Raw genomic sequence first — 14,147 nt, forward strand, 5'->3', positions numbered from 1 at the left:
GACACTGGTGCTTCTGCATCCAGAAGCTCCTTAAAGCCAAGCCCTGGCTGACACATCCACGGGAAAACCCAGTTCCTCACGCCGATGGCAGCAGGCAGCATCCGTCACAAGGCTGACTGCGGAAAAACCCCAGATATTCTGGCACTAGGATACCCTATAGAGACAACACAGATGTAGAAGAAAAGCATTCCTTTCTAAAAACACCTTCCCATAAGGCAGACAAGTGTCTCTAGAGGTCTCCTATCAAACTACCGAGCAGTCCTATTTCTGCTTTTCTGTGCAAAGATCTGCAAAGACAGCACCAAGCAGCAATAAAAGGCATGTTTCCCTGCAGGATTTGGAGGTTTGAGTGGCTGGAGTTATCCAGGAGCCTTGTAGGTTGAACCTAATGTATTTCTTGGGGGTTGCTTGTAATTTGAGGATTTACCAGAAAACTCTACAATTCTGATGTCATTTAGTGGAAGTTTCTCCCTGTGGCCTCACCAATTCCATGCTGGCAGAGTGAGTTTTTACAGACCAAAACATATAACTGCAGGATGCTCTGAAGCCAGTCCTGAAGGTACTAAATTTTAGTACTAATTACATCTGATTGTGGGGATTGGGGAGCTGCCATCTGTACCATGTCTCATCTTTCTGTAAGGAAGAGCAGAGTTTTTCCAGTGCTTTAGGTGTGTGTTGGGCCATCAGCCAAACCAGGAGCCCCTCCCAACAGCAGGGAAAGGGGGGCTGTGATGCACTCCGGAGTCTTGGCCAAAAGCCAAGCAAGCAGCACAGCTGGGAGCTGGCAGCTCTCTCACAGAATCAAACGAAGACAAAGGACTTGCCCTTTTCATGCAGGGGTTTGTCAAAACTCATCCTTGCACCTTATTCCAAGGCCATCAGCTTTGGATGCTCTCAGCCTCATCATTTCTACATTTTTGAGTGCTTATACTGCCACTTAGGCAGCTTTTGCTGTTTGGCAGATGTGGGATGTGCCACTGCCTTGGCCATGGAGCAAAAGCAGGAGAGCTGGCTTTATCCTGACACTGAGTTTGTGCAGACCTGTACAACAATTTTGGACAATGCTCTCAGGCCCATGGTGTGACTCTTGGGATGTCCTGTGTAGGGGTAAGTGTTGGACTCAATGATCCATTGTGGGTCCCTTACAACTCAGCATATTCTGTAATTCTTTGATTTTGTGAACTCCTCTGCTCCTTGGCAAGGGTCCTGAGAGCATTTTCCAGCCCTGTCTTTGTCCTGCTGCAGTCCTGATGCAGTGTTAGAGGGTGAGCAGATGCTTTGTCCTCCTCTCTGGTTTGTCACCACTGGGTTACTGGCCACAGTCTTTGCCTGGAGACCCTGTTTTCCTTCAGATTCAGTGTTCTGTGTCCTCATTGCTCATTCCCTCTGAGTGTCCTTTGGAGCAGGAATGCCCTTAGGCTTCTGTGAGATTCCCTCGGGGTCAGGATTTAGCTTTGCAAATGCAGGTGTCTGCAGTCTGGATGTCTGTCTCTGAGCTCTTCCCATTGTGTCCCTCTTTATAATCCATGCAAACCCTTCTTGTTAATAGTTCTCTTCACCTTGAAATATTTATTCAAATTAGGTTAAATGTCCTGAAAATACCTATTTTTCTCCACTGAGTGTTAGGGAAGCCTGGGGACATTAGCATAGAGGAAGGCAAATGTCAGATGAGATGAATCTCATGCTTTACCTTTGAATATGGGCACCACCTCACAAAGCATCAAGCTCACAATTTTGTCTTTTTGTCCCAGACCAAGATTTCTTTGTCCAAAACAAACCTTGATGTCCCACAATTTTCTCCTCACAGATGCATCCCATGGCCTCAAGTTCAACTCGGCTAGAGCAGAGCTCTTCATATTCATGAAGTCCTTCCACAGTGTAGTACAAAATTATTATCCTGCCAGTTTTTCAGGCCATAAGCAATATGTCAACTTCAAATAATGTCCTCCTGACCAAGGTCTTGCAGAGCCTCCCTGCAGAACACCACTATTCTTTCCCCCTTCCCCCACACGAAGGAGTCTGCTCAAAATTCCCATCTGAGCTATTCTGAACTCTGTGGCAAAGGATCTTTTCCCTGCCAAATATTGGACCCATCTGGCTGACAGTGCTAAAGAGAAACCACATGAACCTCCTGTGTTTTTCACCCAGCTCTCCTAGTTCTCCACTGCCTGATTGAGGTTTTCAGCATCCCTCCACACTCCTCTTGCAACATTCCCAAAATGTAACCTGACTGGTTAGTGCAGCTATCAGGCACAGATCTGTGTGGTGTTGGCTGACATTCTTCCCAATGCCCCTTGGCGTTGTCTCTACCTGCTGCTGTGTTTCAACCTCTCAAAGCCACGTTTGTCCTTTCATTGTGAGCTGGCACAGCAGCTACTGAGGCACAGCCCCTCTGGAGTGCACTGTTGCTGCAATGGCTCAGACCACGAGGACTCTTTGATTAAATCTGAATGGGGATTAGTAGCAGAGGAGGAAAGGGCTGTAACTTTAATTCATGAACATCATCCTCTTTCCTTCCCTCACCCATTCAGCATCAAAGTGGATTCGAGGCCGCCGAGCAACCTTTTTGTGAGAGCTACATGCACCCCTCGTCTCCCCTGTGTTTATTCCAGCTGCAGCGAGCAGAGATGAGGAAGAGCCAGCCCTTCTGGGGCAAGAAGCCAGCTCCTGGAAACAGTTTGTCCCTGTGGAGCATGTTTGAGAGCACAGCCTGGGGATGGGTACTCCAAAAGTAGCCAAGTGCCTCCCACTGCAGGGCAGCCACCTGTACCTGGAACAAGAGAGCTGTGATCTCTTCCTCCCCTGGCCATTGAGCATTCACACTGGAAAGCTTTGCTGATGAAAACTACGCTGTATGTGCCTTTTGGCCTCCACAGGCTGAAGATGGTGAACAAAGGATTCACTTACTGGCATAAGGTGACATGACCTATCACCTGAGTGACCATCATCCTATGGTGACCAGTGACAGGACCCAAGGGAATGGCCTTAAGTTGTGTTAGGAGAGGGTTAGGTTGGATATTAGGAAAAGGTTCTTCACACGGAGGGTGGTTGGGCACTGGAACAGGCTCCTCAGGGAAGTGGTCGCAGCACCAAGCCTGACAGAGTTCAAGAAGCATTTGGACAATGTTCCCAGGCACATGGTGTGACTCTTAGGGATATCCTGTGCAGGGCCAGGAGCTGGACTTGATGATCCTTGTGGGTCCTTCTCAACTCAGCTTCTTCTGTGATTCTATGTTTTATCAGCACTACATCACATATGGGGTGTAATATTTTTTCCCCTCTGAACTAAAATCAAACCAGCTCTGCTAGGGGAGCTTTTTTTTTTTTTTTTTGGCTTTTTTCCTTTTCCAGATCTAAGTGCAAAAGATATGGAGGTAGGTCCTCCAGGCTGGAAATTTCTTCAGAGAGCCCAAAAACACTCTCCAAACCTTGCTCTCACTGCCAGCATGGCTGCAGCATCCTCCAACAGCAAAGCCCATGGGTATGAGGGCTTTACTCAGCCCCCGGGCCCCCTTGTGCCTCTGCAGCACGGTGCCAGGGATGTGCACCCTGGCAGGTGCTCCTGGGATGGGGGTAGCCGTGGTGCTTGGAGCCGGGTGCCATGGCTCCTACCTCCCCTGTGGCCGTGACCTCATTTCTTGTGCACCCGCCCGCGCTGAGCCGGTGAGACTCATCCAGGGAGCCCCACGAGGGCAGCTGGCAGGGATTTTTTCATCGTTTAATTCTCAATCCTCCCAAGAGCCTGGTGAGGGATTGAGTGCATTCACTGAAAAGAAGGACAGGCATGAGGGGCAGAGCGAGGCACCAGGAGCTGAAAAGACCTGGTTTGAGAGCAGTTTGTTCCCAAATGTGCCTTTGGGTGAGAAAAGCTAAGGCAGAAATAACAGCCATTGTGGGCATTTCTCTGTCCAGCAAATCAGCTGGAGCCAGCAGCTCCCATCCTGCCTACATGCAGCATGCTGAAACCTTAGGGAGGGTCCCAGCCCAGTGCAGCAGAGGTGACAGGCCATGAGCAGCTGTGATTTGGGCCGGGAATGCTTGTCCTCTCTGCTATGTTCTGCCCCCAGAGTGCAGTGATGCCCATGCTGTGGTGCTGGGTGTGTTTGCACATCTGAACACACTGAGCAGTTGTCTGCAGGTAGAGGCTCAGACAAGATTTTTCTGGATGCTCACAGGCACTCTAGCAGTCCAGCAGCCTGCTGATGCTGCCCAGCCCACCCTGATAATGCTGGCAGCCCCTCCTTCAGACCATAGAATCACAGAATGGTTTGGGTCAGAAAGGACCTTAAAGATCATCTCATTCCAACCCCCCTGCCATGGGCAGGAACACCTTTCACTAGACGAGGTTACTTAGATCTGACCCTCAGCTCTATGGGCTCCTTCTGATCTGGTTTCCTCTATAAAGGTAGATGCAGATGAGCTAAAGATGCACAGAAGGGAAGATCATCAGAGAGGCATATTTCTGCCATAGTTTTCTACAGAAGCTGGGGGCAACTCCTGTAAATAAAAAAAAGGTTATTAAGATAAAGGTGCAGCACTTGGAAAGTGGGGCCCTACAAAGACAGGAAGGGTTGGGGGTGCTCAGCTCTCAGCCTTAGGTAGTCAAGGCTCAGATGATGATAAAAACAAGGGGTAAACAGGTCTGGCATGAGATTTGACTGAAAACCCAAAGGAAATGTAAGTAGGTCTCTAACAAGGCCTCTAACAAGGTCTGTCACATCAACAGCATTCTCAAGTGTCCCCATTACAGATGAGCAAACAGAAATGCAAAAGGCTGCACATCAAAACAGAGCCAATCCAGCAATGCATGCACAAACAGCAGCTTTGGCTGCTCCAGGGACCTTCACAAACCCCAAAACTGAGCCAGGCACCATCAGGGAGATCCCCCGAATAATCTCATATCAGGAACTTCACAGCTCTTCTTGTTCTTACAAATGTGCACCTGAAGAGCAAACATGGATGGAGGAGAGAAATGGGAACATTCCATGCCTCCTCACAGCTGTATGATTGAACATATTCACAGGGAATTTCAGGCACAAACCAGCCTCCAACCTGCCATATTCAGATGGAAGCAATAGGATATGGAAATATGGTGGACCCCAAGAGGTAAGGACCGGTGCCAAAACAGTGGAGTCCCCACAGCATCAAGGCTTTGTAAGAGGCAAGCATCCCTTTACTGGAGGCACATGGGCACATCAGGGTGAGAAGCCCATGAGCGCTTTCAGTTCATTGTAACACCCTTACCTTGGACTGATTATCACAAACTTCATAGTGTCCCTGCTCTCCCACCAGGGCAGAGAAGAGCCCATCATTCCCTTTTGCCGTACTGGCAAAACCCCCCCATGTTTACATTGCTCCTTCTTGCTCAGAAAACCCCTGAAAGAAGATTCTGGTAACAACTGCCTACCTGGTGTGGCCTCACCCTGAGCCCTCTCCAGTCCAGGAGCTGAAGGACTATTGCCCACCAGCATGTCCCTTGTCCCCACATCCCCTCAGAGAGGAAAGATACAGCAGAGCCAGCACGGTCAAAATGCACCCCCTGTGTGCCCACGGGCAGGACTGCCGAACGCAGCAGGACTTGTCTCTCCTGTAATGCTGACCCACGGCAGGGGGAGGGCAGCACCCCGTGGGGGACATGCAGCCCATGGCTGGGGGACAGGGGCAGGTCATGGCAGGGCCCAGGCTCCCCTGCAAAGGTGCTGCTGAAAATAAGCTGGGCTGGGCTGCCACCTTGTGCCAACAGGCAGCATCCACTGACCAAGCCTGGCGTGGGAAGTTTCCATATGGAGATCCAAAGATTTTCCATCACCCCACATTTTCAGTGACCTAAATGGGCATATACCCTCAGCATACATCCTGGAATATCCCAGTTTCCAGATGAAGCCCACAGAGCTCAGCTGCTCCCTACAGAGCAGACAAGGGGCTTTGTTGTCCCTGCATGAAGACATCTTCACCCACACCTCGGGGTTCAAGATTCCCGTATCTGTGCAGATCTTGGCGCTGTCGTCCAGCAGCCGAGTCCTCGGGGAAAGGCCTGGGAGCTGGAAGAGAGGGTGCAGCACCCCAGGGTGCTGGCACTGTGTGGGGCACAGGATCCCTGGGAGTGCTCCGGGCCACAGAGCTCAGCAGGAAGGCTCTGTCCCCAATGCCCAGCGGAGAAATGCCCAAAGTCTGAAACGCAGGTGCAGGCAATGAGCGAGCAGCCTCGGGCACTGGTGCTCACCCAGAGGCATTGCTGGGTGGCCCCAGGCTCTGCCACCGCGCCAAGGTGACGCCAAGGGGACCTTTGCCTTCTGCTATCAGCCCTGGTTTGCACACTTGGCACCGGCGAAGGCTGACGGGGCAGTCGGGGGGCGGCAGAAAGGCTGAGACGGCACTGCCCAGCTCGGGCAGCCCCGGCATGCAGCAGGCCTGGCACGGCCCGCACCGGCCGGCTCTTTGGAGCCGATGCTATCTGGATGGGTAAACGGAGTTTTATCAGTTCCTTCAGGTTTTCTTTTTTTATTATTTCGTTTTCAAGGCAGGCATGAAAGAAAGGAAACATTTCTGCAGGGAAGCTGTAGGGGGAGAGGCTTAGGCAGGAACAAGGGAACGAGAGAGGGACCTATTCACACATCCAGTGGTGGGGCCGAGAACTTCTCTTCCCGGGGCCCGCTCAGATCACCGGCATCCTCTTCAGAGCACGTCCCTGATGCCACCTTAAATCCACAGTCCGTCCCCCAACTCCCCGGCTGCAGGTCAGAGCCGAGGGCCATTAAGTAAAGTCCAGCTGTCCAGGACAATGGGTGATCCCGAGGGGTGAAGTGGCAGCAGTTGGAGGTCTACATTTCCAGCAGTGGAAGGAGAGCCGGGATTACTTCCCTGGTGCTGAGCAGGCACATGCGTCCCTAGGTGTTGTTCCAGCTCTGCATATGGGGTGGCAGGGACAGGCAGGGACATACTCAGCCTCACCTCCTGCTCAGAGCAGGGTGTAACCAACACAGCATCATATTTGCTGTGGCTTTGTACTTCAAATCCCCAGGCCTGGAGATGCCTGCCTTGGGCTGCATAGAAATTCTTCTTGCCGAGCATACTCAGCTTGCCAAGCTGTAGCCAACAGTTCTTATCCCAGAACACGGTCTGCCAGCAGCTCCAGGATGGACCTCTCGAGTTTTGTACAGAGCCAAGACCCCTGTTTGATTCTGGGAAGTCACATATGTGTCATAGACACAAAGCAACAGTGAAGTCTGGTGGCTGTAGCGCTGGGTTAATGACCTGCATCTGGCAGCAGATCATCCAGCCTTTGTTCCTCAGTCCCTAAGGCCCACCATGGCCCCCCGGGGGTCATGATGCTGCCCTCCTCTACAAAGGTGCTGGGAGACAGCTGATGGGAGAGGCAACACTGAAGCCGTGAGTGTGGTATGGGTATGGGAGGAAAAGAGCAGCCCTGCCTGGCCCTACCACCAGTGCTTCTTAATGCTGTATCAGATCCATCTGCTCTAGGTAGTGCTGTCACTTCTCTCTTTCCCATCAGGACTCCAAATTCCATCAAACATGCCCAGTTTGGGATGAGGCTTCGGTGGGCACTGGGACTCAGTCAGGGTACCGCAGTGACTTCAGCTCTGTTGTGATCCCAAGCCCTGCTCAGAGCCATACCAGAAGGGATTCTCACAGTGCCAAAAGGGAATGCCGCCCCTACCCCTGAGAGGAGGAGGGCTCCTACAGCACGAAACTCTCCAAGTTTGATTCCTATCTCCAGTTTTACAGCTATTTCGGTCAAACAGGTAAACCGAGCGCATAATGGAAACAGGTTCCTGCAGGGGAAAGGTCCTGCAGCACTGGTTCACACTCCCCTGGGGACATTCCCTGGCTCCAGCACAGGACCACAGGGTACTGCAGTGCATCTTCTTGTGACAGTCTCAGGGAAAGAGGGACAGGCTTTGGCCTCTGTCTCCTCTAGTTTCAAAACATGGGGAGGACAAGAAGCACGAAAACCCCCCGAGGCAGTGCTGCAGGAGATACCCCGTCTGTGTTGCACGCCAAGGTCTAGGGCTGTGAGAGATACAAAAGCCCAAGCTTTTTTGTGGCAACACACCATTAAGAATGGAAGTGACACCCAATGCTCCTCTAGCACACCTGCCCCTTGGGCTTTCTCCAGCTCCTCTGCCAGCTGGGATGAGGCCATGAGTCACCACAAGGTGCCTGCCCTAGCCCTGCCACTGCTCCACACCCCACCCAGCCTGGCACCATTTGCCAGGGGCCCCCAAGCAACGTGACAGCTGATTTCCACCAGTTTCCTCCAAAGTCCTTTTAAAATTCCCTACAATCTCTCCCTTGCGGAACTACAGGTCTTTCCAGGCTCACTTCTGCACATGGGTCCTTTATTGCTTTACCTACCTATGGACTTGGATCAGGCATGCATAGTGTGGCACAGCCTGCTGTCAGGGGTACATACAGGTGGTGCAGGGGTAGCATCACCCCTGTGGAGGCACATCCTGCCCCATCAGCTCTGGGAGATGATCCACGTACTTCTTTCTCAAAGGCGTTTTTGCGATTGCAAAACCTGCCCACACCAACAAAATGAGCGTGTGCATGGGGATGTCACTCTTCCATGATGAAAACCATTAAATTAAATTAAAACTGGGGCAGGAGCCTTGCTTGTGTCAGCTCCTCAGCACCCTGGAGCTTGGCACCTGACAGCCTTTCCGGTGGGAGCAGCCAGCCTGGAAAACAGGCTGAACAGCCCTAGCCCACTGCCAGCAGGTTGGGGCAGTGCTGGCAGCTCCAGGAGGGAGCTAACCCAGGGATGAACTCACCTCCACTCAGTCACCTCACCAGGGCACCCTTCAAAGGGAAGCCCTGCAGGCAGAAGGGCTCAGGAAGGAAGGACATCATTCCACCATGCGCTGCTTGGGACACCTCATCTTCCTGGGGAAGCACCCTTCTCCCGCCCCTCTGGAAGGCAAGCCTCTGGAAGGTGGCCAGCCATGGTGCAGAGCCATGCCGAATGTACTTAAACCCCCCCATTTGCCTTCACCAAGCCCTGTAAAGCCTTTTTCAAGCCCCAGGGTGTGTAAGGAATAGATGAAGCCTACTCCTGGCAAGGGCTAGGACGGGCTGCCCTCTGCAAAGGAGTAGTACAGCTTGTGCAGTAAGTCTACCCCTTCCCCAACCCTGCCAAGCCTCTGGAAGTTTTTCCAGATGCTCTGCGAAGCACCACAGCGTGCGTTACTGTTCCCATCAAATCACCATGGTTGAGGTTCTGCCCCATGGGAAGAGGAGTGGGAGCACCCTCACCCCATCAGACTGCTAAGAGGGACTTTTATGTCTTGCTCCTTAATCCTGCTTCTGGAGCGAGAACATGTTTCAAAAATCAGGGGAGGTTGCTAAGGGATGGTGGGCTCAGCAGGGACATCCCTCACAAACCCTCAGCACTCAAAAGCAGGAGGTAAATAACTTGGGATATTATTAATCCTTCACTGCCCGCACAATAAACAGAAATGTATTATTCCTGTCAAGGACAAAGGAGCCCATATTTCCCCACTGCCAAGGAGCTGAACCAGCAAATTTTTTGGATTCAGCTCCACGGTGGGTTCAGCTTCGACTGAAGTTGTTCCAGTTGAGTTCCTGTTCAGACCAATAAGGGTTCATTAACCATCTTTTAACTGTGAGCTCATTTCAGCCAGTTCACACTGGAAAACACAGCTTATGGAAGCAGCTGTGTGATGGAGACTGAGCCTTTTTCAGCCAATGCCTGGTTTCCATGGCCTCCGCTGCCTTCCTGGTTGGACTCCAGAGCTTCTTGCCAGCCCAGCAGAGATGACACACAGGGTCAAAAGCTAAAGTTTGCCCTGGAAGTCTGTAGGAAACCCGCACTGTGAAGGACAAGCAGGCACGTGGGGGAGCTGAGCTTCCTCGGCTCTTCCTGACACCAGCACCTGCACACATGAAGTTTGAGGCAGCAGCTCCTAAGTCACCAGGAACACCGGAGGATCGCATGCTCCTGTCATTACACTCAGAAATTAAAATATTCCATATATTAAATACACTTTAGTGGTCCACAAGCTGAATTTGGGGGCAGCCAGGGGTTATTTAGCAAGAAATCTCCTACAGCAGCAACCTGAGGCCCAGGAGGAGATGAGGTCCTGTGTTGGCAGCTGCTCCATGGCAACATAGCAGGACACTGAGCTGCCATCTCTCCCTGCAGAGAGGCACGTGCAGGGCACGGCTGTCAGAGGACCGTCTGTCCTGCTGCCCCTGCTCACTGCTATTCCCAGACAGCACCAGCACAGCTTTATCCATGACGGCACCTCCGAAAATAATGCCCCAGGATCAGCAGCAAGGCGAGGGGGGCGTTGGGACTCGGCAGCCGGTGTGCTGCAGGTTCCTATCCAGCTCACTGCATGCTAGCACAGTCAGAAGACGAGATCTTGGTTATATTTATCACTTGACGATACTGGCCCCCACTATTTTTAGAGTGGTGTTGCAGCTGCAGCTCTCTGAGGAGTGGGGTGAGTCAGTTGGGGGACTGATCTTTACCAAGCTTCACCCAAAATTGATGAAGTCAAGGCATCTCTTCCCTGGCCTGAATGGCCTGTGGTCAGGCTGGTGAGCTGCGAGCCGCTTCCCCTCAGGGCAGTGGGTCGGGGGTCCTCACGGGCAGGTGGCAGAGCCCTGGTGCCCCACGGCTGCTGGGTGTTTTGCTATCTCTGAGCAGCCATGTCCCGGGGGGCAGCTGCCCCCTCGGGCCCGGCATCCACTGTGGGTTCTGGCACAGGCTAGTTCCCAGCCCAGCAGTGTGGGCGGATGGCAGACCGGGCCTGCGGGGCAGCGGCACCACCCGGGGAGTGGGGAACACCAGGGTGACCCCACTCAGGACATGGGGCAAGGGACACCTCGGGGGTGTCACCTGGGGGAGGCCATACTCATGGGTCCAGGGGAGGGCTGTCTTGGGGGCTGGCACATGTCGCACGCGTGGGGCTGGGACACGCTCTGCCCGTGGGTGTGTGCGCGGGGTGGGACACGCCGTGGAGCCGGGGGCACCTATGCGGTGGGACGTGCTGGGGATGAGGGGTGCCTGTGGAGTGGGACACGCCGTGCCCGTGGGGCCTTGCCGTGCCCGTGGGTGGGACACGCCGTTTTCGTGGGGCCGTGCCCGTGGGTGGGACACGCCGTGCCGGTGGGGCCGTGCCGCAGCCCCGCCGCGGGCCGGGGGTCCTCGCTCAGCCCGCAGGGCCGAGGGGGCGACAGCCCCGCCCCGCGCCGAGAAAGGCCCCGCCCCCAGCGCCGCCGTCGACCAATGAGAAGCCGCTCCGCCTAGGCCCGCCCCTTCCCCGCTGTCATCACACTCCCGCACGTGGAGGGGGCGGGCCGCGGGCGGGGTCTCGGCGCGCTGCTTCACCTCCCATTGGTCGCGCGGCCCCGCGGCGCGCCCCGCCCCGCGCCCTTCCCCGCCCGGCGCACCAATCAGCGCGCGGGAGGCGGGCGCGGGGGGCGTGTTCGCGGCGGCACCCGGAAGGAGCGGAGGAGCCGCGTACAGTCGGGGCCGCGGCGGCGGCGGCGGAGGGGGCGCTGGTGGGTCCGGCGGGGCCGCGGCGGGCAGGGCCGGGGGGCGCGGGGCACGACCGGGCTCCGGCGGGGACGGGCAGCCCGTGCTGCGTGCGAAGGGCTTCGTGCGCCCCATCTCCGCCGCCATCCCCCACTTCCAGAAGGTTCGGGGGGGGCCGTTGGGACCGGGGGCCCAGACCGCAGGGGCGAGCGGGAGCTGGGGGAGGCGCGACCGGGAGGGGCCGTGATCGGGTAGTACCGAGGAGGCCGTAACCGGGATGGGGGGCTATGAGCGGGGGGGGACCGTGACCGAGATGGGTTCTCTGAGCTGGGGGGATCATGACAGGGATGGGGATCTGTGAGTCTGGGGCATCGTGACCGGGGTGGGGGCTATAGCCGGGGCACTTGGACCGGAGAGGGGCCTGGCACCGGGGGCGCTGTGGTAGGAGGTGCCGGGGCGGGGAGGGCAGGGGGCAGTGTGACCGCAGAGCGACTTTGGGCGGGGGGAGGGTGCCCGGGGGAACTGAGGCATCGGGAGGGCTGTGTCTGGCAGAGGCAGGTGTGGGGGGAGGCGGGAGGGACCGAAGCGGGGTGCAGGCTATGCTGCGGGGTGTCCCCGATCCTGGCTCCCAATGCCCCGGCAGCTCAGGGAGGCTGCACTCTCCCTGGTCTCGCCCACCAGGGCCACGTCCTCTGCGCTGTGACATGGGCAGGGACAGCCTGTCCGCGGCTCTGCCCGCACGGTGGGGCCTCCTCCCCCTCCTCCTCCTCCTCCCCCTCCTCCTCCTCCTCCTCTTCTTCCTCCCGCGGGCATGAGCTCCTGCCCAGCTGGGACGTGGTGGGTTGTTGTCCCCCGGGACGGTCCGCGGCGGTGGGGCCGGGTCCCCCGGGGGCGCGGGAGTCGCGGCTCGGGCGGCACCTGCCCCGGGGGTCCCTCCCAGGCCCCGGCGTGGGGCTGCGGGGTGGGCGCCGGGGCGGATGTGAACCCCGGCATCCGCCGCCCTCTGGTGACAGCCAGCCGCGGGCGGAAGGGCCCGTCGGGGACAGTCACCCACCCGAAGTCAGCGGCTGCCGACCTAGCGAGGTTTTCAAGCGTTTTGCGGGTTTTATACAGAAATCACGCAGGCGGCGTGCGCTCGTTAGCCCGGGTGTCATGTTTGGAAAGGTGGCCTGCGTTAGGGAAGGCAGAGGGAATGGCTGCGTGGTGGGTGCTGGGGAGGTGGGCTTGCTCACAGCCCGCCCGTGAACGAGATCCATCAGTGCGAGGGGCAGACACTTACCTCTGGGGTTTCCACACTCCTTTTATTATTTTTCTTTTAAGGAAGTAGTGTGGAATTTGCAACTGCTGTGGAAAGTGTATGGTAGAGGAATGTTGTGCAGTGTCTTAGTTTTGAAAGGCATTTGCAATCACTGCCTTTTAAAAAACATCAGACAAGCAGAGATTTGCTTGTGGACCTGTCCTCTCCCTGAATTGTGTCTGTTGGCATCAGCAAAAAGGGGAGGTTGGGAAATTGTGGAGTGTAGCAGGCTTGAACCCTGACACAAAGCAGTGTCTTGGCAAGCTTGGTAACACGAGGAGGTGAACAAGGTCCAGCAGGTGACAGAGGAGAAAACTCCCAATGTGATAGTGCTAGAGTTACTTTCAGCAGGGCTGGGCTTTAGGTTGAGGACTGGGAGAATGAAGTCATCCTGTAAAGCCTCGTCACCGCCTTGTTTCACTGCGGCAATTCCCATGGTGCGGGTCTCGGCGTGCGTGAGTGGTGGGGCCCTGGTAGGGACTCTACATGTCCCAGCATGCAGTCCCCTGTGCTAGGGCAGGGCACTGGTGGGAGTTGGTAGGGCTGAGGGGTTCGGACAGGGGTGGTTCCGAGGGACGCTGCTGCCATAGTGTTTCTTGCCAGGGAGTCAACACTTGCCCTCGCCTGACCTCCAGCCCCTGCTCCCATAACACTTAACCATAACACTGGATTCCTGCTGACTCCAGTGGGGCCTGGACACGTCCCTTGCCATGGGGCCTGGGGTGGTCAGGGTGTGTGGGTACAGCAGAGCCCTTGCTGTCACCCAGCTGTACAGCTGTGGCCCTTGGTGAGCTGGGCTTGTGGACCAAGGTCCAGCTGCAGTTGGAGCAGTGCTGGGGCTGTTTCAGCTCTGCCACTTGCCCACCTTGTTTCTGTTCCTCATGTGAGAAGTTTCTTATCCACTGAAAGAAGGAAAGGTTGTGGGGTCACTTTGCACTGACTGTGGGAACTCTGCTATTCAGAGGCACAGCTTGCTGAGGAGCTCTCTTGATTCCCTGCTTTTGCAGCAAGTCGTGCAGAGCAGCTCTCCATGCTCTATTTTTCATGTCTGCTCTCTCCAGAAGTGGCCTTTAGGGAACTATAGATAATTTAAATTTTACTGGTAGGGTTGCTCTTTCGCTCCTGGTGGCTTACTCCAAATCTGATGAAGGCCGCAGCCCCTAAACGCTCCCTTGGCTGGTGGTGCTGAGCTTTCTCAACCCCTCTGCCCTCGGCTGTCTTCTGAGGATGCAGAGCAGGAGGAGGAAGTTCCCTCCCTGTGTTCAAGGCACCTCTGAGAGCAGAGAAGCACATCTTTGCCCCTGGTCTTCCTTCTTGCTGTCT

At 55.5% G+C, this 14,147-nt stretch overlaps 1 protein-coding gene across 6 annotated transcripts in view; it reads left to right on the plus strand.

The window, feature by feature from the left end:
* Window positions 1–11,489: 11,489 nt before the first annotated feature.
* Window positions 11,490–14,147, plus strand: part of FAM214B (family with sequence similarity 214 member B) — a 38,848-nt gene continuing 36,190 nt past the window's right edge. For 3 of the 6 annotated variants that reach the window (XM_042028661.1, XM_042028659.1, XM_042028669.1), the window contains exon 1: window positions 11,490–11,553. The gene's annotated coding sequence lies outside the window, so the exon portion shown is untranslated. Of the gene's footprint in view, window positions 11,554–11,597; window positions 11,691–14,147 lie in introns of those variants that run through there. The other 3 variants (XM_042028667.1, XM_042028660.1, XM_042028668.1) reach the window with 3 other exon arrangements.

This window comes from Corvus kubaryi, unplaced genomic scaffold, assembly GCF_017639235.1.
Source record: "Corvus kubaryi isolate FWS band 111438036 unplaced genomic scaffold, C.kubaryi_AGA036_p1.0 37308, whole genome shotgun sequence".
NCBI classification, from domain to species: domain Eukaryota; kingdom Metazoa; phylum Chordata; class Aves; order Passeriformes; family Corvidae; genus Corvus; species Corvus kubaryi.